Raw genomic sequence first — 26,874 nt, forward strand, 5'->3', positions numbered from 1 at the left:
CACGCCTCAAACTGGATTTAATATTTCTCTTTAAAAGGCAAGTCTACTGAATTTCTATGCCAGGTCATGAAACCTCTAGCACAGGAACTGTCATGGAGGATTACTCCTCCAAGAGTACAGGAAAGTCATCTGATATGCAGTCTCTCTCTCTCTCCCCACCCCCCAACAGCCTGTCACAAGCAGGCAGCTTCAAGGACAGTTCTGAAGACTCACCATGTGCTTCTTCTGTGTGGGCTGTCCTAAAAAAAGGAGAGAAGGGACTGCAAGGTTGGTATTAAAGGACATGTCTATCATTTGGATGCAAACTGGCCTGTGGTCAAGTGCACAGAATTTTTAAATTTTAAGTTATTAATTAAAACACTTCTACCTTGATGAATCGTTGCAAAGACCCCCTCCAAAGTGGCTACCAGTATCAGTGGCGTAGCGTGGGTTGTCAGCACCCGGGGCAAGGCAAGTAATTTGCGCCCCCTAACCCGTGGATTTTAGTAGGGGCAGAGAGCTGCGAGTGCGCCCCCCAGATGTTGCACCCGGTGCGGTCGGCCCCCCCTGCATCCCCCACGCTACGCCACTGGCCAGTATAAAAGCAATGATTAAAGCAAGCAAGCAAGCAAGAAATAGATAGTACACATTTTAAGGAATTCAGGATTCCTCCAGTACAATATATCATACATCTGAAAGGAAGTATGTACTGGGAAGTTTTTAACATTTGACTTTTATTATGTTTTTATAGTCTGTTGGAAACCACCCAGAGTGGCTGGGAAAACCCAGCCAGATGGGAGGGGTATAAATAATAAAATTGTTGTTGTTGCTGCTGTTGTTGTACAAACACTTCCCACCACTATGCATTACTTATACATTGACTGGAAATAAATCAATAGTGGGGATACGCCTATCCATAAGGGACACTGAGGCAACTGCCTTGGGCAGCAGGATCCACAGGGGCAGCAAATCTGGCCTCCAAGCATAGCTGTCAACGTTTTCCTTTTTTTAAGGGAAATTCCCTTATTCCGAATAGGATTCCTCGCAAGAAAAGGGAAAAGTTGACAGCTATGCCTCCAAGGAATGCATTGCCCAATGCACCCCCAACCATGGCACCTCTACAGTGGCCTCTTGGCAAACAGGAGACAGTGCTGGTTCCCTCCTACCCCTAGAGAGGAAATAGCAGGGGCTGTCTTCTGGGGTCTCCTGGAGTCTGTACCTGCCCATTGTGATTCAGAGCAGGTCCCTTTCCCTCCTGCAATGGCCTTTATTCCCACTTCAACAATCAGGTAAGGTTGATTTGATCCCACCCCCTGCCCCCTGCCCCCCTCGTTCCCAAGGTAGATCTTCACTTACCTCCTTGTTCCAAATGTAGATCTTTATTCCCTCCTTGTTCCTTATGGACATCTTCACTCACCCCTTCTCTGCTGGCAGGGGGAGGGAGCACCATTTTGTGGTTCACCTCAGGTGCCAAAATGTCTTGGGACGGCCCTGGACAAGGTAGTCCTTCAGGTAGTTTGGCCCCAGACCATTTAGGGCTTTGAATGCCTTCAGTAATACCTTGAATGTAGCTCAGGAATACACTGGCAGCCAATGCAGAGCTTTCTGCAGCAGTGTAATATACTGATGCAGAGCTATTGCGGACAAAAGTTGGGCTGCAGCATTCTGCCCTAGCTGCAAATTCCAAACCTTTCTCCAGGGGAGTCCCGTGTAGAGTGCATTGCAACAGTCTGGTGTAGCGCACCAATGCCCACTCTACTGTGGCCAAGCTATACCTGTGGAGGAGCAACTGTAGTTGGCACAGCAGCCAAAGTTTAAAAAAAGCACTCTTGGCCACCCAAAGCACCTATGTCTTCACTGACAGTGATGGATCCAAGAGTAGTCCCAAGATACTTAGCTGCACCTTTAGGGAGAAGGTAACCTTGTCAAGAACTGGCAATCTTCCAATTTTCTGAACTTGGGAACTGCTCACCCACAGGGCTTCATTCTTACTGGGATTCAGCTTCAGTTCATTGGCTATCATCCAGCCCATCACTGGTTCCAGGCACTGATCCACACATTATTATTCACATATTGGAAATGGTTCCTGAGATGGAGCAACCTGGAAAGAAGCTGGAACTGTGTACTTAGCTATGCCAGCACTAACCCCGGTTTCTTCTACCAGATGCATTAATCCATAATAAAGAAAATGGACTATATGGCTGCTATCAGCCACAGACTCTGTTTGGGTGCAGTATTGCTGTACATAACTGTGGAATTGCTCTTATGCAAATCAGCTTTAATCCAAATTTAGCTAAAGCACATAAAAGGTACAAACATGACCCCAGCTTACTAACTAAAGCATAGGCTGTTTACATTTGGGATTTTAAATCAAACTATTATGTGAATCCCAGATGCCATAGCACTAAACACACACCAGGGGCCCATTATGCTAGGCACTGTACAAAGAGAGAAAAATGCATAGTTCTTTTCTCAAATGATTTAGCATCTACCTATAAGACAGGAGACTATTTTGAGCAGTATGTACAATGCCACAGCATGCTGCATTCTAATGCATATCTGAGTGGGACAAAGCAGGATTACAGTAAATGAAAACTTGTCAATATACAAGGAATGTAGAGTTCTTTCCTGTGAAAGCCTTTCCCCACAAATCTTCCTGAGCTCCCAGAAGGTGGAGGTTCTTGCTCCCAGACAATAAAAGCTAGTGTAGAATCAAAGCAGAGAATGGATGGAGGCAAAAGTCCACCAGTGAAGCTGGCAGAGTGCCAAACTGATACCCACTCTTCATCACTGCATTGGACCAAAGCTTTTCTTCTTTTTTCCTGCATGATATATAGAGATGGAAATGGGAAGCAGAAAATCCCTCAGCAACCTCTCCCCCTGTAGATGCCACCCTAAGCATCCTTTACTTGTCCACTAAGCCGTCCCTGCATGCAATGTATAGAAGAATAAAGTAAAGGTCATCATCATCATCATCATCATCATCATAATAATAATAATAATAATAATAATAATTTTTTATTTATACCCCGCCCTCCCCAGCCAAGGCCGGGCTCAGAGCGGCTTACAAGCAATAATAAAAACAAGATGAATGATTACAACTTAAAAACAAAAATAAAATACAACATTAAAATAATGGAACATTAAAATATTAAAATGTAGCCTCATCGCAGGAGAAGGAAAAGAAAGAAAGAGGAGGAAAAAAAAGAGAGAGGGAGGGAGGGAATCAAATTGGCTCCAAGCCAAAGGCCAGGCGGAACAACTCTGTCTTACAGGCCCTGCGGAAAGAAATCAGATCCTGCAGGGCCCTGGTCTCATGAGGCAGAGCGTTCCACCAGGCCGGAGCCAGAGTTGAAAAGGCCCTGGGGGTGTTCTGAGCCCCAAACCCCTATAAGCTCTCCCTATCTTTCCAGTTACCATAAATATATCACAAATTAGTAAGGCATTTTTGTGTGCTTCTGACTGTTGTTCTTTCCAGGAACATAGCAAAGAAGGACAGCTGCATGCCTCGGTGAAAGGGTTTATGAGAAAATTAATCAGAAATGACACCTTGGACTGTTTTTGATGTTATGGTTCTTCCCATATTCAAGCTTGCTTGAATTCTAGGCAGGCATCAATCATTAAAATGTGTCCATATTTATTTATTTAAGAAAATGTTACCATTGCTGCAGGGTTTCCCCCAAGAAATCTCTCGAGGATTAACTGCTCTGACAAAAATGGGAATCTATTAAAGGTGTCCACACCAGCATAAAAGGACCAACAGAACACAATGTCTGCTTTGCAGCCATTAATTTTAAAATGTGTCTGTACATTTGTGTAAAAGGGTGAAAAAAAGAAGAGCACTGCAGGATCAAATAGAAAGTCTGTCCACTGCAGCATCCTGTTCCCTAAGGTGGCCAAATAAGTGACTCAGTGAAGCCCTCAAGGAGCACACAAAGGCAACTGTCCTTCCCTACCGCTGGTGTTAAGTGTAATCTTTAGCCTTTAGCCATCATGCTTAAAAGCCACTGATTGACCTATACTCCATGAATTCATCTAATCACTTTTAAAAGACATGCGGTCATCACCACATATCTTGGTAATGAATTCCATAAGTTAAATATATATTGTACGAAGGGTGGCCACCAATCAAAGGACATTGTGCTGGGACTTGCTATAGAGGCACCCTGGCTATGGAACATCCTCCTTCCACCCCTCACATCCAAGCGCAGCTGCTTGATTATCAGTGCTAGCTGAACGCCTTCCCCCTGGCTTTTGGAGAGAAAGCCACCTAGTGGCTGGCCTGTACTGGAGTGAGAGGGACAGGGGAAACACTTTATGTAGTGAACTGGTTATCTCTTGTTTCAGTTTTTACTGACTTGAGTTTACGCTGCATTTCTACAGCTGTACCCTCCCTGAGATCACTTGACACTGACAGCTGGGATATATATATATATATATATATATATGCAGGTTTTGGTGTCCTCGGGTGTCTTCCCGTGTAAAAGTTGGGGTGTCTAGGCGACGTTTCGACGAGGTCTCACTCGTCATCTTCAGGCTGGTGCTTTCGGCTTCTTGTTACTGGAACAGAGCGGGATCTCAATGTTTGAGTTCCTATAAATACTGTAGAGGGGGTGTGGTGTCTAGCCTCCAATGTTCTGGGCAGAGAGGAAGTTCCCAGGCTAGTGTGCCTTTTCTTCTTTTGTTCCTTAATTACTTGAGAGATACCTTGAGTGATTTCTTGAGTGATATCCTGAGTACCACTTAGGTGGGTCATTAGGTGTGGATTAGTTGCTAAAGTCTTTGTGTCTTGACCTCTTGAACTTTGCTGCACCCCCCTGCAATCCCTACACAGATCTGGCTGACACAAGCCACAAAACCACAGCTCGCCCCTATACACGAAGCCAAGCCAAAGCACAACTAAGTGCAATACAGCCATCTTCTCAGGAAAACTCTTCACAAAGTTCAAGAGGTCAAGACACAAAGACTTTAGCAACTAATCCACACCTAATGACCCACCTAAGTGGTACTCAGGATATCACTCAAGAAATCACTCAAGGTATCTCTCAAGTAATTAAGGAACAAAAGAAGAAAAGGCACACTAGCCTGGGAACTTCCTCTCTGCCCAGAACATTGGAGGCTAGACACCACACCCCCTCTACAGTATTTATAGGAACTCAAACATTGAGATCCCGCTCTGTTCCAGTAACAAGAAGCCGAAAGCACCAGCCTGAAGATGACGAGTGAGACCTCGTCGAAACGTCGCCTAGACACCCCAACTTTTACACGGGAAGACACCCGAGGACACCAAAACCTGCATTCCTGTACCCGTGAAAATCTACGAAAGCATATATATATATATATATATATATGGAGTGGTAATTTCTTTGGTCTGCTCTGAAATTTGTCTGTTTTAGAACTAATGCCAAACAATTTTGCTGGTTGACTCCAAATACGATAATTTTTATTGTCCCATTTTCTGTGGATTATTTTTATGTACACAGCTAAGAAATGCAAACAATTAAGTGGTGTATAAATGTCTCAAATTGATAGATAAACAAATGCTGTTGCTTAACCCCTTAATCGTTTCAGCCAGCCCTTCCTACACCTTTTTCCGTTTTTGAGATGAGGCAACCAGCACTGTATGCAGCTGCAGTTTTATTACAGTACTGGGAGTTTTATTTTTGTTCCTTTCCCAAATAGTCCCTTGTATAGTTTGCCTTTTTCAATGCTGCAACATGCTGTGCTGACGTTTTCATTGCACTATCCACCATGACCCCAAGTTCTCTTTCCTGGTGAGTCACTGTCAGCATGATTCTTGTAGTAACAGTGCACTAAGAAATCAGAAAAAAGTGGTTGAGAAGAAGGAGCAGCCTGGTCTTCTGCACCCTTTCTCTCCTTTCAGCTTGCTGTCTTCCAGGATCTCTGCCTTACTCAGAAGCCCTTCCTCTCACTTTGCCAGCCCTGGGGCTACAGGCACTTGGTGTGGAATTCTATTGATTTAAAGGACTTCTTATTTGAAGAGGATTTTTCATATTACTTAGCATCTACACTTATAGTTCGGCTGGTAGAGCATGAGACTCTTAATCTCAGGGTTGTGGGTTTGAGCCCCCGCATTGGGCAAAAGATTCCTGCATTGCAGTGCACTGACATAGATGACCCTCATGGTCCCTTCCAATTCTGCAGTTCTATGATTATAAGATTTCTGTGACTTTGCTTTGTACAACAGCATTCAGGCAGCCCACAACCACATTTCTTTCCACACCACACTATCTGTTTCCACCATTAGATGCTTCTGTTGCCTTTACAGGTCTGCGTTCTCCCAAGATCCCACATTGTACCATGATGCATTCCACCTCACATTCCTATTAAAAACCCAATTTTTCTTGCACCCACAGGTCTGCCATTGCTCCTTTGCAGCCTAGTGCTCCACATCCTTCTATAATTCCTTTTTAAAAAACCACCTACATGTCTCACACAATCAACCCTCCATTTCTTGCCTATATGTGATGAGAAGGGGCACAGAATGCTAAAAAAAATATTTTCTGATTGCTTCACTATTAAACTTCTAGGTTAAAAGACAGCTTTGTAATGAATGTAGAAGGACAGGCAAAGCTTGTGCTCTTCAGAAGTTTGTGAGATGGGTTGGGCAGCTCAGCATGTTAAGGTTTCCATCTTCAATCTTCCATATGGACAGAAAACCAGATTCATTGTGGCCTAATGGGTGAAGAAATGGGGCAGAATCTGTGTGGAATAAAAATTCAAGTGCTACTCAATGGATAGGAGGCCTTGAAGAATGCTGATCTACCCAGATCCCCTTCCTAGATCAAGCTTCCTCAGTCTGGCATCCTCTGTGCCTGATGAGAATTATAATCCAAAATATCAAGAGGCACCAGGTTGAATCATTACTACTACTTATATCTCACATTTTTCTCTGACAGGGACTCAAGGCGGCTTGCAGCTAAAATATACCATCCATACAGACTCAGTGTCGTATATTTGACTAAACCTGCACTTCTTGCAGTGTTCAATGTGCAATTCTGTTTTTTGTGTACTCTAGTTACCCCTACAGCACTCTAATGAAGAACTGCCTTACGAACTCAGTAACTTAACTATTAGAGGGACCCTTCTCTGAGCTCTTCAACTGCTGTCACAACCAACGAATCCCTTTCCCCTGTCTGCCCAATGTGCAAAAGGGAAACAAAGCAATTTAAAACAGTTTATGTTGTGATTTTCTCCTCCTCTGCCCAAAAGGGGGCCATCTTGCAAGAAAACCTGTTTATTAAATGATCCTTTTACATGTTTCATGTTTCTTTTTCTAAAAAAAATGTTTTATAAAGCTGTCACTGCAAAATGAGAATTTTTTTGTAGCACTCTTTGAAATAAAGATGTGATGTGGGATCAATTTTTTATGGCAGTAAAGTAAAAGGGGGAAATAGTAGCAATTTTCTCTTTTGAACATGCCCTATTTAATGGAATGGATGTCACGGTAAAGCTTTATCCTAGGGAGATGTAAGGAGAACCACAAAATGATTATATGGTCAAAGACTTCTGTATTATATATTTCCCCATTTCCCCATATCTTTCCTGTAGCCATTTAGGATATCCTACTATCCTAGCATTCTTTACTCTCCCCTCCTTGTCCTTGTTCTGTAGGCCCACCAAAAGGTCAGCTAAACATGCTCAGGGTTGGAAGGAAGAAAGAACGGCATCGAAAGAAGAATAGATACTGAAGTTGATGGATTATGCAGAAATGGCAAAATTGACTGGGAAGATTAGTCACCAAGACGACAAAAAAGAAAGAAAGAAATGAATAGATTAATTTTATAAAATATATGAAGGAGCATTCCAAACATTTAAAAACATCAGCAGGGTTGGATTAGCACTTGTAATATAAATTGATAAAAGGTATTGAAAAAGGAGATTTTATAGAGCGCCGCAACCCCAGAGTTGTCTGCGACTGGACGTAATGGTAAGGGGTCCCTTTACCTTTATTTAGTTGTAGAAAAGAGAAGAAATAAATATTGGAAATCGGGGAAAGGGGGGGGAGTCCGAGGGTTGGAAGAACCCCTATAAAACTAGTGAAATTGTTACAGATGAATGCAATTAATATTGTATGCAAATTTTTTTAAAATAAAATATATAAAAAACAAAAACAAAAAACAAAACAAAACAAAAGTTCAGCTAAACAAGCAAACAAGATGGAGAAGTCAGATCCTACTCTTCTGGAATAAAAGACAAATGCAGAGCATAATATGTCTTTTTGAAAACTACGTACAGTACAGAAAAATATTTGTTACAGCTAATCTCTGCCCCACTTTCCCCACTCCCCACAAGCTACAGACACTAGAATGGAATGGAAAGCCTTCTTGCTATTTATTCAAATTTGAACGGAAATTTGCCCACACCAAATCCCACTTCATTAAAATATCAACCAATTTGTGCAGGAACTGCCAGGACCCAAATGCAACTATGTACTCTCCAGGGTTTACACTTGGATACATAGGAGACCACCATTCTGAGTGTTCCACACCCCTGCTGTGCAGGAATGGAAACTACAATATTCAAAACATGTTATTTTGTGAAAGAGAAAGACAAACAAACAAACAAACAAACAAACAAACAAACAAACAAAGTGAGTATATGTAGAATATGCTGCCTATTCCAGTAGCAATAAGACCATTCTATAACTGGTCAAACCAAAATTAGTAAAAAACAAAAATATGCATTTGCCGGTACTGGTGATTCTAGAAGACTGCAGTCTTGTATTCATTATTCATTCATGCCTAATGCTGGAAGATATTTCCAATTGTCAATTTTACTCTGGAACCTTTGGTGTGATATCTGTCAGACACGTGTGGCTGTGCAATTATTGTATCTGCTAAGACAACTAGCATAATAGGCATGCTTTAAAAAATACTGGAGTAACACCTTCTCGCTCCCTACTCTCACACATAGCAACTTGGGGAAATCTGTTCTAAAATTAGAGCTGTGAAAGGAAGTACATGTAGGTGGGAGAGCAAGGAAAGAGAAAGAAAAGGGGCACCAGAGAATGCAGGGAGAGAAATCAGTGTGAAGTGACATGCCAAAGTGAGTGGAAATGAGATATAGCAGACATTAAGAATGGATGAGAGGGGAACATCACAGATTAAGGGAGAAAAGCACACAATGCTGCCACAATGCAAGCCTGCCTTAGAGACACACTTTTCTGTCATGGAAAACAGTTTGTATGTGTAACAGTGTAATGGGAGAATGCCTGACTTGACTTAATTTGGTTCATATCAGTGAGCCACTACATTAGCCTGTTTGCATTGCATCATGGGAATAGCCTCCATGACGCTTACTCCTGTTTGTGACATAGAATGCATGATCAGGGTTCCCGACACCAGAAACTGCAATGAGGCGAGCACTGATAATTGCTGACAAATCAGGAATGTGACTGGGAAAGGCTTCAAAACCAGTAATTTATCAGCCTCTCGGGGAACAGATTTCCTCCAAACAGAAACAAGTGTCAACCAGTCACAGACATAATTTATGACATATTAGGAAATCCTTGTTTCCTTTAAATGCTGGAATTTACACCAGGTATTTCACATTCATGACAATCTTGAGGAAAGTCACCAACTCCTGCTTCAAAATAATATTTTTATTTTCCTGTTTCACATCACCACTCTGTGATTCCCACTACCATTTTATATGTGCATCTATGATATGGTTCAGCAAACTAAGGCCCGATTGCCTTCTAGATCTGGCCCGCGGACGATCCAGGAATCCAGGCAGCCGGCATAGTGCGTGCGTGTGATGGTTTTTTCGACTCAGTAGGCTTGGGGGTCAAAAGTGAGGTGGGTGGCTGCTCAAGACAAGCCCCTTCTCCGTCCGTCGCACGCAGCAATATTTTCTTCCGGGGTGGGGAAGAGGGAAAAGGAGCCACAGTTTGGATTTCCACCATGGAGCTGCCAGCGACTGACTTCAGGAAGGGCAGTTGTGGCGGCAGGGACTCAGAGGCGCCTCGGGAGTGACGCCTGCCAGTGTCTGTGCAGCGATGCTCCCCACTGAAGGAAGCGGGGAGCGCCTGGGTGGCTGCACTCCAAAGCAGTTCTGCGCTCTGCTGGGGAAGCTGCTCATTAGCTGCATGGTGTGAGCCAAGGAAAGGTAAATAGCCGCCGCCTCATCTTGCCTCACGTGGGGAAAAGAATGTTTTTGCTTGAGTGGTGCTGGCCTGACTTAGCATGGCCATCAGCTTTTCCCTTTACTCATGCATGCGCAAATGCTCTCCAGGGCTGACAGGAATGTTGCGCTTACCTCAGCCCCTAACCCTCCACCCCACCTTATGAGAGAAATAATAACTGTCAATGCGTAAAATGCAAAGGAAGCAGCGAGGGTGTATGAGGGAATACCCCTCCCCCCCAAAAAAATCACAATGTTGGGGTTGGTCCCAATAAGGGTTTTTGCCAAAAATGCGGGTCATAATCATGGCAACATGTAGTCTGGCCCCCCAACAAGGTCTGAGGGGCAGTGGACCGGCCCCCTGCTGAAAAAGTTTGCTGACACCTGATCTATTAGAACCAAAATCCCTTTTAAGATTGAGGTTTTCCATGGATTAAGCAGCACATCACGGATCCAACAAATTCCGCTCCCTTTCACATCTCTCTCAATATTACACGTTGCGATAGCTTTAGTGCTTTATTTGACATCAGACCATGGAAGGGTTGCTGGTTGGTTTTAAAAGATGAGAGGTTAACTCTTACCAGAATCCTAAATCCAGACCTTGGGTCCTGATCGCCTTTCATTCCTCCAAATGCAGAATCGCTCTAATGAGAGCCGAGAAAGATATAATTTTGCTCCTATCTCTATTTTCAGAGTTCATAACAAACGTTACACTCGCCCACTTTGTTTCCTTGTAGATTAGACTCTTTCATTTCTTTAGATTAGGAGTGTGAATGTGCTAGGAGCTATTGATTTTTATATGTACGCTTTATGCTGCCCATGATATTTATGGCACATTTCATAAATGTATCCTATCTTTCTTGTAATAAACAACCTCCTTTTGAGCACCCTTATGTGAGCATATTTTCTTGAGGTAATAAAGACTGGGTAAACACACATTGGAAGAGCACTTGATTGTTTCTCTTGCAAAAGTTCCTGCCTCTCATAAGCGTGTTTTAAGGTCATGTGTGAAGTACACACACAGGCATATACCAACACATGTAATAACATAAAGTTTATACCACATATAGGGTGTCCTGTTATAGGAAATTGAACTGGAGTAAATTTTGAGGAGCTATTTTGAGGAAATTGGATAAAATGTCTCTGGACAACCTAACAGTACTGTTAAGTATAAGTTCAAAGATATCTTTAAAAACTTGTAAGAACACAGCACTTTCATCTCAGTTTATAACACTGGATTCAAAACTCAGTGAGCAATTTGCAAATGGTAAAGACTCTCCTCCCTGAAAGAGAGGGGAGTGGTTGTGGGCGGGAGCCCGAGCACCGCCCAGCAGGGGGCGTTGCCCCCTGCCTCCAGCTCACCTGGCTGGCACTCACGCCCCCCCGGTGGCCACCCAACCAGGCGCCGCGGTGGGGGCGTGTTCAGCAGCCTTTTGCTGCAGTGCCAGCCTTTCCCTGGCCTCATTCCTCATTGTTGTCCCGTCACGAGTCACCCACCCTCCACTCCCTTTGAGTTAGGGCTTAGGTCATTGGCCTTGCTATGGACCTTAGGTTGGTCACCCTGGTTGCCCGGGGGGCCTGGTAGGAGTTTTTCCATTTGGCAATAGGCTTTTTGGTTTTTTCGCCTACCTCATAGCAATCGTCACAACTTTTGTGGTATTGGTGGGTAGGTTAGGCATTGGAATAATGTGTTGTGGTGTGTCGAAGTGCTAGGTGTGGCCATCGCCTATGCCTTCAATTTTTAGGGGTATTCCGTTAAAGGAATCTGGCGGTCGTGTATTCTGTCCGATGCCTGCTTGGCGGGAGGCCATGGCACGACCCGCGGTGACAGCAGGGGTGAGCCTATAGTTGGATTAGCATCAACAGGTGATGAACCCCTGGTGAATAAACCCACTTGTTTCGATCCAATGCCTAAGCCAATACCTTTTCATTGCTGTAATCAATAAAGTTGTGGCCTTTTCTAGCCCATTAACCTTATATCACGTGTCCTTGTGTCTTCATTTCACTTCGCGGGGGTCGGGCCCTCGAACCACAACTGCATTGGTTATCCCATCACTAGTAAGGAGTCCAGACCCCACCAGATCTATTCACATCATTCTGTCCTTTTCAAAATTCTTAGTAACCTCTCTGAGTGTCCATATAGAACTGGTAACAAAATAATACTGCATGTTACAATAGTGATTAAAAGCAGTTTTTCCTGGAATAGAGAAGAATGCAGAATTCATTACTTTGATATTTGCCAACTACTTATTCAAAGAGCCATCTTTGCCCAGAGGTCCAAGCCTGCCTTGGTTTGTATATTGGTAGGGAATAATATATGTTAAAGGGATTTATTTGTTGTTCAGCACTGTGTCAGCTTTTGGACATCACAAACATTTTTTTTTTTTTTTATAAAAAATCCAGCTTCTGGCTAGAGTGGGTGGAATAAATACACAATGGATGATGAGAAGCCTGATGAACAAATACCTTATGCTATGGCTTGAAAAACCAAATCAGGAATTTGTGTATAGGTAGCTGCATGCACACTACGTGTGTATGTGTGCCTACACAAATCCTGTTGTGCAGAGAAATATATTAAGAACCAAGGGAAAGAAAAATGAGTCCCATGGCATCTTAAAAGCTAATTTATTCTGCTGTGGATTGGAGTCCACTTCAGAAGCAGACTTCACAAAAGCTTATGCCATGACATTTGTAATTTTAAGGGGCAGGAGGACTCTTAAATTGTTGGTTGGTTTGGTTTGGCTTCCCCCCTTCTTTTTTCTTTTCTTTTTTGCTGTAGCAGACTTAGCATGGCTATTCACCCAAAAGCAAAAGGAGAGCAAGACATGTATACAGGTGAGCTCAATCACTGCTCCAGGAAAAAAAGGCTAGAGAATTTATGTAGCTTTTACTCTGTTGTAAGATGTTCATAGCACTCACTCTCTTATTGTGCACACAGCATGGTTAATTTTATTCCACAGAAGTAAGTGCATTGGCTCCCATCGTGTCAGGAGTGGTTACAAACTTTGCTTTCAAGCATCAACCACATCCAGGAGTTGGCATATGCAGTCCAGCATTGGAGCCCTGCTGTCATAATTTGAGCACTGTTGTAGCTCCTTGCCTTAGGGGATCACAGAAAAGGTAGAGCATGTAGAAATGCAGAGGCACAGCATTTTCTATGCTCAAAGGGGAAAATACGACAATTCCTAAATATAGGTTCCTATCATAACCCAGATGCCTAACCTAATGCAGCAGCTCAAAGGTCAAAGAAACTGCCATGTGAAATAGAGCCAACATTTCTCAGAAGGCAAGTTATGTTTTTCTTGAAGAAATTTCTATTTTTCTTTTTCTCACTCCTCTAGAAAAGAGCCAACTTTTCAGAATATTCTCTAAATATTCTTCTAAATATTATTTGTGTAGAAGCCACCAAAATCTCCCCCAAGTAGTGGCAGACCTACATTGAACTGTCATGCAGTGCCCTTCACAACCAGCAGCAAGGTCTGCGTGATCACTTTTATCATTTTCAGTGGGGTTGTTCCATGGAAGATCACCACAACTTTACAAAATCTTTGCTACTGACTCTCAGACTTCGGGATTGTTGAAATATATACAACAATCATGTGGCTCAAATTGGGCCTACTAGACCCAACATTTTTAAGCAATGTAGACTAAAGTCACTTCTGGGGCTCCTCCAGGTTTAGGAGCTCTGAAGCTTAAGCTTCATTAGTTTCAGAGTAGATCCACTTCTACCTCAAACCAGCTGTAGGCTTCTACTACAACTAATGGTGAACCCCACTTATAAGAAACAGTTGAAGAATTACTCTTGTCTCTGGGGGTTTAACTGGTCCCACCAATTTCTCAGTCCACAAACAGGGTGAATAATTTCGATAGACAATTTGTGCACAGCTTTTTCACTTAATCGTGGATCCAGCAGTAACTTGGAGCAAGGCTTTTTGTGTAGCAGCCTCTGTTCCATGGAATAGCATTCCTGTTGTGATATGGCAGGTGCCCACTATTTGCACTTTCCTGAAACCAATTTAAGACATCTTTGCTCAGACAGGCCTTCCCAGTTGGAAAAATGGGTCCTTGCCACAAGTGTCCATTTTGCATTGTTTTAAATCAGGCATAGGCAAACTCGGCCCTCCAGATGTTTTGGGACTACAATTCCCATAATTTCTGATCACTGGTCCTGTTAGCTAGGGATTATGGGAGATATAGTCCCAAAACATCTGGAGGGCCAAGTTTGCCTATTCCTGTTTTAAATGCATCTGTTTGCTTGTTGTGGTTTTTTTTACCTCTTTTTAATTTTTTGCTGGTTTTATTGTATATCATATTGAGACGATTGTGTAAAAGGCAAGAAGTAAATTAATGATGATCAAGATGTGTAATATACGTAGAAGCAAACACGCTAAATCAGCAAAACATCTGAGACACGTTTTTAAAATCTGTGGAAGTGGCAGACTTCAGCAGTATCAGTGATTGCACTGCCAAGTTCCCTTTCAGTATATACCAGGCATAAGTGATTGGCAAAAAACTAAAAAAAACCTAACACAGTCACAGCCTGTTATCACACTATAGAGTGGAAATGTTTATTCAGAGGGAAAGTGAGTCATAAATAAGGTTGGAAGAGAATGCTGACGCAATACTGGGCTTGAGCCGGGTCCCATCACTGGTACAATGGGATTCAGTTGTACTTGCATTTAGACCCTGTGGCTTGGATCCTATGAGGCCCCTGTACATCACACAATCAAGCAGACAAACCACTACTCTCAAGCCTAAGCTACACCTGCCTAAGTTCCTAAATAGGCCTTGCAAAGCTTTAAGGATTAGACTGAGGAAAAGTGCAGGGAGCTTGTGCTTGTTGCTATGCCTAGCGATCCATTTTAGATGTAGAGTCATCAAAGTGATGGTAAACTGGAAATTAAAATAGCTTCAATGCAAAGGTGTGGACCACCTGGCTTACAAATAGCAAGAAAAAAACCTTGCAGAAAATTTGTAATTAAATAAATAAAAATTCACCGTCAAAACAGTTCCCATTCACAGATCTGGAATCACCCACCAAGCAGAAGGAAAGAGTGAGCCGAACACTCAAGTATAAATTAGCCAAAGTGTCCCCAATGTACACAAGAAAGCAGAGACTACATGTGCTGCAAGCACCGGAGAAAACAAACAAACAAACAAACAAACAAACAAACAAATGAGACCAGAAACACTATCTGGCAACAGACACATCCCACTCCTCATTCATAGCTGGGCTCTTGAAATAATTAGCAATTCTGAACTACAAAACATTGTCCTAGTGGGATAATAAACTCCAGCATCTGTCAGAAAAGCAAGTGCCTATCAAATTGCCAAGAGAAACATTTTTCTCCTCATTCAATTCGCATCTAAATTGAAAACAACCCCGGAAAGTATCCAGTGGCACCAAATCACTATACGTCTCTGAAAGGATGCAAGCTGTTCACAGACAAAGCTCCCCAGCCATGGAGCGATCACTCACCCAAATTAACAAATCATTTAATTTAGATAGGGGAAGAATTTGTAATTGACTGATGACGTGGCCCCATATGGCACTGTAAACCAGAGAAGTTTTTTTAAAAAACTAAATGCCGCCCTTCCTCAGAAGCAACACAGGTTGCCCATAGAATTAGCATCAGGAGATGTGGAAAAGATCAGCAAAGCAGCCATGAATGCTGGGGTGAGGAATTAGCAGTGACCAGTGCTAATCTACCCCTGTAGAAGATGGTTTAGGGAAGATGAAGAGAAAACCCTGAAAATCAACAAGGGAGCAAAGCAAGTTCCAGAGAGAGAGAGAGAGAGAGAGAGAGAGAGAGAGAGAGAGAGAGAGCATCATGACCGAAAAAGGCTTTTAGTGGTCACCAACCTAACTTCTCCTAAAGAAGGCAGTTTGGGTGCAGAGAAAGGCAGAGAGTGGGAGCAAAAGAAATGCCACTGGCTACACATCTCTTTAAACATTCTAGAGATGCGATGGAGGCTTTAAAATGGTGGAGAGGTGCTTTTAAAAAAATGCCCTTTAGAAAATATTGTTGATTTCCCATGTTTTAAATTAGAACTTCTCATCTGGCAGCCATGGAAAAATCTTTTAAATGTCTCCCCTCCACCATCCTGCACCTGTCAGATTAAGAGTGCCAATACTTTATTTATTTATTTATTTTAAAAAATGGCTGCCTGGAAAGAAAAGCAATTCAGTTGCCAAAGGGCAGAAAGAAACCCCAAAGCAATGAGTCCAGTTTAAACACATTCTCATTTTAAACACACAACATGAGTTGCAAGAGCATGCCTACACATGCTAAAACCTTGCAACATTGAAATCTTATAATACAGGATACACCTTTATAGTCACAGCCTGCACTGTGACACATCACTGGGTGATGTTGTCAAAGGAAACCATAGGAATGTTAAGATAAATGTGGCAGTTTACATCTCTCCAAGGCATGGTTTTCCTTTTTTAAAATGAAAATGGTATTCAGCTAAACAGCTACACTAGGAAGAGTGCTAGTGCAACAGGAATTTCCCTGCCTCCCACTCCATGTGCCCCATGCTACCCCCAAATCAGATTTGTGAGAGATCAGTCTGCTGCACAAGAAGAAATCCCTGTGCTGATGGGATCATCTGCTTAGTGCTATGTTGAATACAACACATCGTCTCCAATACTACAGTCACCACTGCACAATTTTCCACAGGTAAATCAAATTAAAAATCCACTGATTGATCTCTGATTAATGAGCTGGTTTAGTGATTCATTAAAATGAAAAGATATTAAGACAAGAGAGAGAAGACAGCCATCTGATTTCCAACAGGAGGCGGTGGAATATCTTAGAAGTCCAAAACATTACAGTAGATCATCGTATTTCTTTAGCTTCACAAATTGTGTACAATAAGGGAAAGGGCGAGGAATCGTCTATTCCTCACTGCAGAAATGGTAAATGACTGATGACAGAAATATTCTAGGCATTTACACTACTTTCCTGAAATCTTAAGAATTGCTGGTAAATGTGAACATTTACAAAATTACAAGAGCCCAAGTCTGCTGCACTACTTCAGATCTGTACTATGATTACAGTTTCTACAAAGCTACAAGAGGGGAGAGAGAATCTCAAAACTTGAGAAACTTGAAAACAAAACAGACAGACAAGTGATGCATTGGAAATTTGTCATTTGCAGACAATAAATATGTGCCAGCATTAGAACCAAAGCAAAGTTGTTCCTCTTCCTTTATATTGTCAACTGTATTTTTGCCAACCATGGGCAATGCTGGGCAAAATTTCTCTCCTTGCCCAAAGTGTCAAAATTGTTATGACTGCGTGAGCAGAAGCATTTCATCAGCAAAGGAAAACGCCTTCCAGTATCTGTCCATGGAATGAGCCCCAGGACACCTCTGAAGAGTACAGCTTGAACTGACAGTATGTCTATCATTACTTAAGGAGAGGAGTGGAGAAAGGAAGGCATATTTGACTATTTCCTTCCACAATGGCTTTCCTTTTCATTTGTCAAATCAAGTCATTTTAACAAAAATAGAGTAAAACAGAGCAAGGGATATCCTTTTGCTCTGAGAGTTAGCTCTGGGCACCATGAATGACACTGCCTTGCAGAGGGAGAGCAGGCATGCCAGATTCCTGCAGCCATCCACCTACGGCCTGGTCTCCCCTTTCTCTGACCAATCAGCCAAAATTATCACACAACAGCAGCAGCATTCTAGAGACAATTATTTGACCTAGTGGCTGCTTTAGGTTCTCTCACAGCCCACTGAAAAAATGTGGCGGGTTTTCTGAGGAGGGAGAAAGGTTGTTTTCTGCTGCTCCAGAGAAGCGGACACGGAGCAATGGATCCAAACTACAAGAAAGAAGATTCCACCTAAACATTAGGAAGAACTTCCTGACAGTAAGAGCTGTTCGACAGTGGAATTTGCTGCCAAGGAGTGTGGTGGAGTCTCCTTCTTTGGAGGTCTTTAAGCAGAGGCTTGACAACCATATGTCAGGAGTGCTCTGATGGTGTTTCCTGCTTGGCAGGGGGTTGGACTCGATGGCCCTTGTGGTCTCTTCCAACTCTATGAGTCTATGATTCTATGATTCTGGCTCACAACTCAATCTCTTGGTCACTCTGTGATACCACTTCTGGGTATTTTCTCAAGTTAAGCAGCTAGTACTGGGGAGAAAGACTGGTATGTAAGAAGAACAGATCAGAGAAAGATATAGTGACAAGTCTCCTCATTACAAATACTGTCAGTTATGACAATATATTTCAAGAATATCAAACATTTAATGTTGAAGGCACTATGCCTTTCAATACCAGTTGCTAGGAGTGGCAGGTGAGTAAAGTCTGTTGTACTTAGATCCTGCTTTTGGGCTTGGATGGTGCTGTACTGAGTAGCCAAGTAGGGGGACAGAACTGAGTGCAATCAACCACCCAGGTGTCAGATATACAAACCAGGGCAGCTGCGTCATCCATAATAATCAAATCATAGATAAGGGTGGTCTTATAATGCACAAATCTGTCACTGAACAACAGCACCACCAAGTTATCAGCAGTCCAGTCACCAGCTCCCTGCCAGATAGGATCATTAAAGGAGACAGCCAGAAGCCTTTGTCCCCTTCTTCTTCTTTTCTGATCTGTATTCTTGACCACATCATACTTTCCTGACTTGAAGCAGGTTGCTCATACTCCTCCAACCTCTCCTATGCTTACTCAACCACATTCCACCACACTTGGCCTCTACTAACAGCTTATCCAGGCTGTCAACAAAGTGCAGCAGCTGTTCCCAACTGTCACTCCTGTCTTGTACTCAGGAATCACCTATTCTCTCAGAAATCACAGAAGGTTGTGCCCGTGAACTTGTTACTCCCTGAAGGAGTGACTCAGAGTGAAAATTCCCTTTGGTGTCTTCTACTTCAGTGTTGCCCTAGCCAGGGCAGCCAAGCATCAGCAACCCACAACACCTTGGTGCTGTGTCTTTTATAAGGCCATAGGCCAATTGGTCTGATAGGAACCAGCTGCTCCTATCTTTGCCACCACCTCTTCCTTCCCATTTTTTTTTCAACAGGTGAATGCCAGAAACAGGCAAAACAAACCAAGATAATAGGTTGCTGGGCAATGGGGAGGAAGTTATCAAGCGCTGCTCAGCTCTTATCTTCCTTACCTCCTGCAAACACGTCCCAACAGCACCTGAGATGAGGTGGCAGGGATGTCAGTATAGTGGAAAGCATCAATAAATTCATTTCAATGGGTCTGCTGTTAGTAAAAGTTAGTTGCCTACAACTCTCAGGTTTTAATCTTCTGGCCAAATGGCTGATGGAAGATTATCTATATCCACCTGCATCTCTATAGGATTCCTTAGCTAGACAATAGGCCAAAGTGTAGTTCTCAGAACCTACATCAAGAAGTGGGAATAAGAGCAGAATGCGTATCAAACTTGTGGTAATTGATGCAGCAAGTTTGCTTTGCCCTTTCCACACCATTCCACCTAATGCACACTTCGGATTGATACTCAACTGTGAAGGCTGTATCTTTTGAATAGCTGCTACCTTCAATTGTGGAGATTAATGGCCAAAGGAATGTGTCTGTCTCCGAGATGAAAGAGTTTTGTTAAAAGCATGACAGTAATTATGTTCACATTAGTCACAAAACACTGCACACTCCTAGAGATTTCAGATGGGTGTGTTGTTTATTCTATTCCCCCCTTTTATGCCACACAAATTTGTTTAAATTGCTAATGAAGTTGAGATTAGTGCACTTGTTCTTGTATCCCTGACTACCCAAAGTCCCATATTCAATCAAACTCAGCCCTGGCGGTTCTACCAGAACCACTGACCAGAGGACAAAGCTGAAAAGGCCATTAATATTTTCCCTTGGCAAGGATATTTGTAGCTGACAGACACAAAAAGCTGATAAAGCAGGGGAAAAGAAAAACAATTGTGCTCAAAAGCAATGCACAGATTTCTATACCTAGAGCAGAGCCGAAATTTCTCAGCAGGTCTTTTTGTAAGGAGGAGATTTTTATTTTTCTCACCCTCTTAGAACAAGAAGGTGACTTTGCAGAATTTTCCCAACCATTCTCCACCTTTTTTTGGGGGGGGGGGGGTTGGCTGCCATTTCTTTCCTAACAATTCCCTGGAATGACACCAATGCAATACAGAGAACAGGTAGCCAACATAGTTGTTGCTGTTGTCACTTGGGAGGCAGGGGACTGTGCTAGCACCACTCCTAATGGTATGCCCCACTCCCAAGAAATTGTTGGAGACATTCTTCTGCCTCTGCAGGAATTCAACAAAACAACCCCATGAATTTCTCTGCCCTCTAGAGTAGACAATTTCAAGCTCATTTTGAACCAAGCAAAAATTCTACTTTACAAGTTAGGTGTTTGGGTTTTTTATTTGGGTTTTCTTGTTGGACAAGCCATCTGAAATTCTTATAGGAAAGACGAGTGCATGTCCATTTCCTTGGCTCAGGAAGGCTAGAGAATATAAAAAGAGATTGCTGGATCAGGCCAGTGACCCATATAGTCTAACAGGCCACCCTAGATACCCGCAAACCGGACCTGAGCACAACATTTCCCCCACTTGTGATTCCCAGCAACTGGCACTCAGAAGCACAGAGGCTGGGAAACAGCAGCTATTTCAGCAATGTGGGACATAGGAACAGCCTGCTGGCTCAGGGCAATGGACCATTGAGTCCAGCACGCTGCTTTCACAGTGGTCAACCAGATCCCTGGTATTCAAGAAGCACTGCTGCCTCTGATCATGGAGGCAGAGCATACCCATCATGGCTAGTAGCCACTGATAGCCTTATCATCCATAAATTTGTCTGGTCCTAAGATGAGTGGTTTTGTCCATGCATTTTCTCCTTCGCACACATATGGTTTTATGGGTAACCAGTGTTTTTTTTTTTCCTGGGGGGACGCAGGGGTACGCATACCCCTTTTGTGAATATTTGTACTTTTGTCCATTTACTGTATTTAATTTTTCCGATTTGAACTATAAAATAGTGATTTTCTTGAGTCAAAATGAGAGTACCTCTAAACATTCTTAAAGAAGAAAAAAGGCACTGTGTGTAACTATATAGTTATTTGGGCACTTCAGCAGGGACTCTGAAATTCCTGCCTGGCTCACTATCTCCTCTGCTCCCCTGGCACTGGAGGAGAGGAAGGGGAGTTTGAGACCTGCCCAGGAAACTAGGCAGTTGGTGTGTACTACCTTTAGTTTTGGTACAGGGATGTGAATGACCCATCTGTTGGGGGTAAAGGGACCTGCTCCACTTCCTTCTCAGCTGACTAGACTTCTGGTTTGAGAAGGGCTGAACCCTGAAAAGTTGTACCTGGCCATTGCTCCATCATAGCACAATTCTTGTTAAGAGTCCTTTGGAAGTACCACAATCCTCTCCTGTTTAACTATACTAATGCTCCATCTCCATTTCCACCAAACATTCATTTCTGATGTCCTTCCTTCTAAGACACCTTTGCTTTGCAGTTCTTGCACCTAAGAATAATGTGTGTTATCTGTTCTAGAATCATACTAGCCATGCTGTTTAGCAATTACAGTGGTACCTCGGGTTAAGAACTTAATTCGTTCCGGAGGTCTGTTCTTAACCTGAAACTGTTCTTAACCTGAAGCACCACTTTAGTTAATGGGGCCTCCTGCTGCCGCTGCACAATTTCTGTTCTCATCCTGAAGCAAAGTTCTTAACCCGAGATAATATTTCTAGGTTAGAGGAGTCTGTAACCTGAAGTGTCTGTAACCTGAAGCGTCTGTAACCTGAGGTACCACTGTATAGGCAAGTAAAAGCAATTCATCCTGAGTATTAGCGAACACGGAACTTCTCCATCTAGTTTAGAACCTTTTAATGGTGATACTGGAAGAAGCTGCAGGAAAAGGAAAATGGGAAGAATTCTGTTTCTCAGCAACAGATTATACAAAAAGATTGCAAAGCTGCCAAAACGCTCCATTTCTCAGCCCATATGTTCTTTAAAAAGAGATTAAGTATCATTGAGAAACCCCTGCAGGCAATAGGGAATGGGCACAGAAACAGGATACAGAGATCAGTCAAACAGATGTTCTCCCCATATTCATGAGACATCAAATGTGAACACCCTCAACACAGTACCACATTTCCAATGTGAATTTTTCCAGAGTATTCTCTTAGCCATACAGAAACTGAGATTACTGCTAAAGAATCAGCTATATTTACTGTAAATATATAATCCATCTTATTTTTCTCAAATGGGAAACATGGACCTGCATTTATCATTCCCAGCAGTCATCACAGATAACATACTTGCAGATTTCAATACAGCTTTAGAAAAAAACACATTGCATGGCAAAATAATTTTTGAATACGTTTTAGTGTTTCTTGAAGAAAACTTGTCAAGCCTGAATGGCATATACACATGTATATATACCCAGGCGCACACACCCAAGTTTATGCCCTCCATACACTGTATGTCAAGGAGAGAGTTGAAGTCTTGAACTGTTGTCTGGTAGCAGTGGTGTGGGCTAACAACCTGAGGCTCAGTCATACTGTTGGTCACTACACAAGCTATTCCTGGTTTTGGGGTTCAGCCTGTTCTCTCTCTCTCTCTGAAGGATCAGGTTTGCACCTTTGGGCTGTTTCATGCCTCAACATTGTTCCTGAAAGGTCAGGTAACTGCAGTGACCAGCAGCATCTTTGTCCAGTTTTTGCTATGATTCGATCCTTAACCACCTCCCATTTTGATTACTGCAATGCACCCTATGATGGGCTGCCCTTGAAGAGTGCTTGGAAGCTGCAGCTAGTGCAAAATGCAGCAGCCACATTGCTTTCCGGTGTGCCCTTTGTTGACCATATTACACCAGTCTTGCACAAAATGTACTTGATTTCCATTTGTTCCTGGGTGAAATTCAAAATGCTGTTTCTTTCTTTCTTTCTTTTTTTAAATGATATTCAAGGTGCTGTTTCTTATTTATAAAGCCAAAAATGGTTTGAAGCCAGGATATCTGGTGATGGTGCAATAGCTATTTGGCTTCATGAAGAAACCTCCATTAGATCTGGAGCTGAAATTCAGCCTATACAGATTTAGCCAAAAATTTATTTGTGAATGTGTTAAAGCTGGCATAATTTCCTACCAGTGTTTTTGAGTTGACAGACATCTGTAGTGAAGAACACATTTCTGTATTCTTAATGCACATATACAGTGCCTAATTTTAGCTACACAAAATGTATAAAAAAGTATTCAGGAGAACATAAAACCAGATATTCTGGTTTTGCATAATTCATCTTGAATTCCACACATGAAAATTCTTTATATGAAATGCATGGGAAACAGAAGCTAAGTGTCATGTAGGAAACATTTTTAATTTATAAACTGTCACACAAAGATGCTTTAGAATTAAAAGATAAGTGGGAAAATATCCTGGCATGTAACTGACATCTTCCAGAGCCTAAGAATGTTTTGTCTGATTATCATTTCTCACTGCAGATGAAATTTTCATATCATGCCAGAACACAGAAGCGGAATGTGTTCAAAGACAAAAGGCACAATCTAGTCAGGAGCAATGAACACATGTAATGGAAAGTAGATCTCTGGTAAGAGTTACAGTTCTTAAAAAGCCAGTTTATTTATTTTTTAAAAAATAAAACCATGGATCAGCTTAAAATATTTTCAGTTTTGAAGATGGGTTATGCTTAAACTTATATTTAAGGCAGGGGGTTGTGTGTGTGTGTGTAAACATCTCAAAAGGGTGAATACTTGCAAAAGAGATCCAATCCTCTACTCCAGTAGCAGTCTCTTGATAGAAATTAAAGCATTTTCACATGTTAGCATCAGGCCAGAAAAAGTTAGTTGGATGTGTCCCATCAATAGGATAACATGGCTGCCACAAATTCAAATCTCATTGGTTTGAATGGAGTTTGAAGATACCTAACTTTTTCTAGGTCATGACCATTAACTCTTCTTCTTCTTCTTCTTCTGTTTCTTCTTCTTCTTCACAGAAGTTGTTGTTTAAACTGTGGCTTGACTGTGTGATTCAAAATTCCTATTTTTTACATAATGCAGAAATAAGCTACTCCCATAATAAGTAGTAAAAAAATCAGGAGTGGACTATAGTCAGGTAGTACTTACATTTTAAACCCCTAGTCTTTATTCACACTGCACTAATGCAGCCCCACAGATGATGAGAAAATGCCCTTGACCAACATAACCTTAATTCATAGCAGTAAATGGGATATATGTTTTTTTTTTTAATACTTCAATTTTATCTCCAGGCGTCAATGCGTCTTCTATCTCTGTTGCCACATTGAAAAGTTGAAAAGGAAAACAGCATTTTCTGTAGTTATATTGAAATTTGGGACTGTGTACAATAGGGTGCTTTGAGATGCCACAAGTAAATGGTCCAGAATGACTGGGAAACAGTTTGAGGCTCCTATAGAAAGTAAGATTTGTTTTGGCATTTCTCCTGTCCCCAGCTAAGAAGTTTGTAATGAAGGTATCTTGCATGTGAAAAGAACAATAGACTGCAGTTGAAGTAAGACCCATAGGAAGAGATGGGAGCTCAATTTGAGCTTTGTAAGTATCGTAGGGTGCTGGCTTTCTTCCTGAAGATGATGTGGAAGCAGCGAACTTTCACTGTCAATTGACTCTTTTCAGCTTGGCCTCTACCAGTGCTCAATCTGGATATTTGTAAATAAACACCAATATAATGCAATACCAATAACCTCCAGCAACCTCCTTCTGAAGGGAACTAAGTCTGGGTAAGCACTATGCTCCTTATCACCTCTTGGGAAGTGCAATAAGCATAACTGTATATCACCAACACCAAGATATTATTCAGAATAGCTGTGCATGCCTTCCTGATGTTCCAACAAATAAGGAAGCACATTCTCTGCTACTATACAGCAAACAACAACAACAAACCACATTGAGTATTACAAATGATTAAAATGGCATCGTTTTGTTAATAATAATCTGTAATATTTGGAGACCTATACCAAACCACCAAATAATGTACTTTCAGCTAAGAACACCCCTCCCCACCCCCGACATCTTCCTTTTCATTTCAGCACAATGATAACGGGCACAAAAAGCACTGATCCTGAGATGCTGTTCCTGAGGAGATCCTTTTTGTGTCGTTCCCTGCTGAAAACTTGGTGCAGCATAAAGAAATTGGCAATCTACCTGACCCAATTGGCAGTGCTGAAGCATAAATTGATATTGTACGAATTGTTCCTTAAGTGCAATTATTGCTCCTTCTCCCAGCAGTCTCTCTGCTTCCCTTTTTCTTTCTCTACCTTCCTTTCTAGGGAAAGCAGGGGGGGGGGGAGGGAAGAGGAGATGACAGATGCAATATTTTGCAAAATGAGATAATTATATAGCAGCCGCATGTGGAGATTAGATTAGTAAGAGATTTCAACACAAGGACATTTAATAAGAACGAGACACAGGTACATGAAAACCCAGACAAAGGAAAGGTCATCATCATCACCATCTTCATGAGATTATGAAACAAAATGCTTATGACCTACACAGCCTTCAATACTTGCAATAATTCTATTGTTATTGCAAACGCAAATAATAGGATTATTTTGTACAGATGTATCTCTCTCTCTCTCTCTGACTCAGACACAACTTTCCACCCACAAATTCAACTACGTTAATTCAGATGCAGGACTGCATTCAAAATACATTTGCCATTCCACTCTGAATATTGCCAAAGGACACAAAGAAGGATCTGACCCGCAAATTGGGATTTTTTTTTTTTGCTACTGATGCAAATATGAACCTGTAATGTAAATGCAAGAAGAAGAAGAGAGAAGCTACAAAGAATATTTCTTCTTGTTACCTTTTGACATTCAGTGACTACAACCATCTTAGTCACTCAAAATAAAAAAATTGTCCAGTAGTACCTCAGAGACCAACTAAGTTTGTTCTGGGTATAAGCTTTCATGTGCATGCCCTATAGACATCCAATGTGTGCCAGGTCTTTTCCTTGGGAGATGAGGGATCTGGAAAATATGAAGGCAGGCTGACCTCTTGGGACCTATGAAATAGTGAATTGACTTTGGGGACAGACGAGGGATCTAGCTGGAGAACCACTTTGCAAACTCCCCTTTGAATGACTTGGATTATTTCCTCAAACTAAGTTAAGGTCTGGGAAAATGAACCCATCCTCAGTCTGTAATATCTGCACATGTTAAAGGCTGCAGAGGCAAAATCCAAAAGGGGAGGACTCTCATATTAGACATTGAAGGCTGGGACAACAGATTCGGCTGGCACAGTTATCTGGGATATCATAAAGTTAAAGTCCATAGAGGATTCCTCAATCACATAATGACCGCTCCCTACATCAAATGGGGGGCGCCTTTTGCGTGGTTGCGCACAGCCCCCCCAATCCCATGAGGCTCCCGGCAGTACAGCCTGGATTCGCCCCCCCCCCAGGCTGGACACCTGAAGGTAGCCGCCTACCTCTGCCAGTTACCCAATCCCAGCTGGAGAGGCGTTGCCAGGAAAGAGTTGGCCAGGTAAGGAGAGGGACTGCCCTGCCGACACAATAGTGGGCAGAACTTACCTGCGAGTTCTCAGTTGGCTTCAGAGCTTCTTCCACCCTGCCCTCCCTCAGTTAAGCCTTCTTTTGCAGGATAAACTCTTCTCCGCATCATGGTCACTGTTGAAGGGCCGGAAAGGAATTTTCCTGCAATGGCAGGTTTTGCCTTCCCCGTAGCAAAACGTCACAACTTTGGCAGTTTCAGGTCTTGGGCGGAATCCTTTAGTCTATCTTCCCTAAA

The 26,874-nt window shown here is 42.3% G+C and overlaps 1 protein-coding gene across 5 annotated transcripts in view; it reads right to left on the minus strand.

Moving 5' to 3' along the window:
- Positions 1 to 26,874, minus strand: part of CACNA2D2 (calcium voltage-gated channel auxiliary subunit alpha2delta 2) — a 520,700-nt gene that overhangs the window by 314,011 nt on the left and 179,815 nt on the right. The gene's annotated exons all lie outside the window — the stretch shown is intronic.

The sequence above is a fragment of the Podarcis gaigeae genome, assembly GCF_964106915.1.
Source record: "Podarcis gaigeae genome assembly, chromosome: 2".
In the NCBI taxonomy this organism is placed as follows: domain Eukaryota; kingdom Metazoa; phylum Chordata; class Lepidosauria; order Squamata; family Lacertidae; genus Podarcis; species Podarcis gaigeae.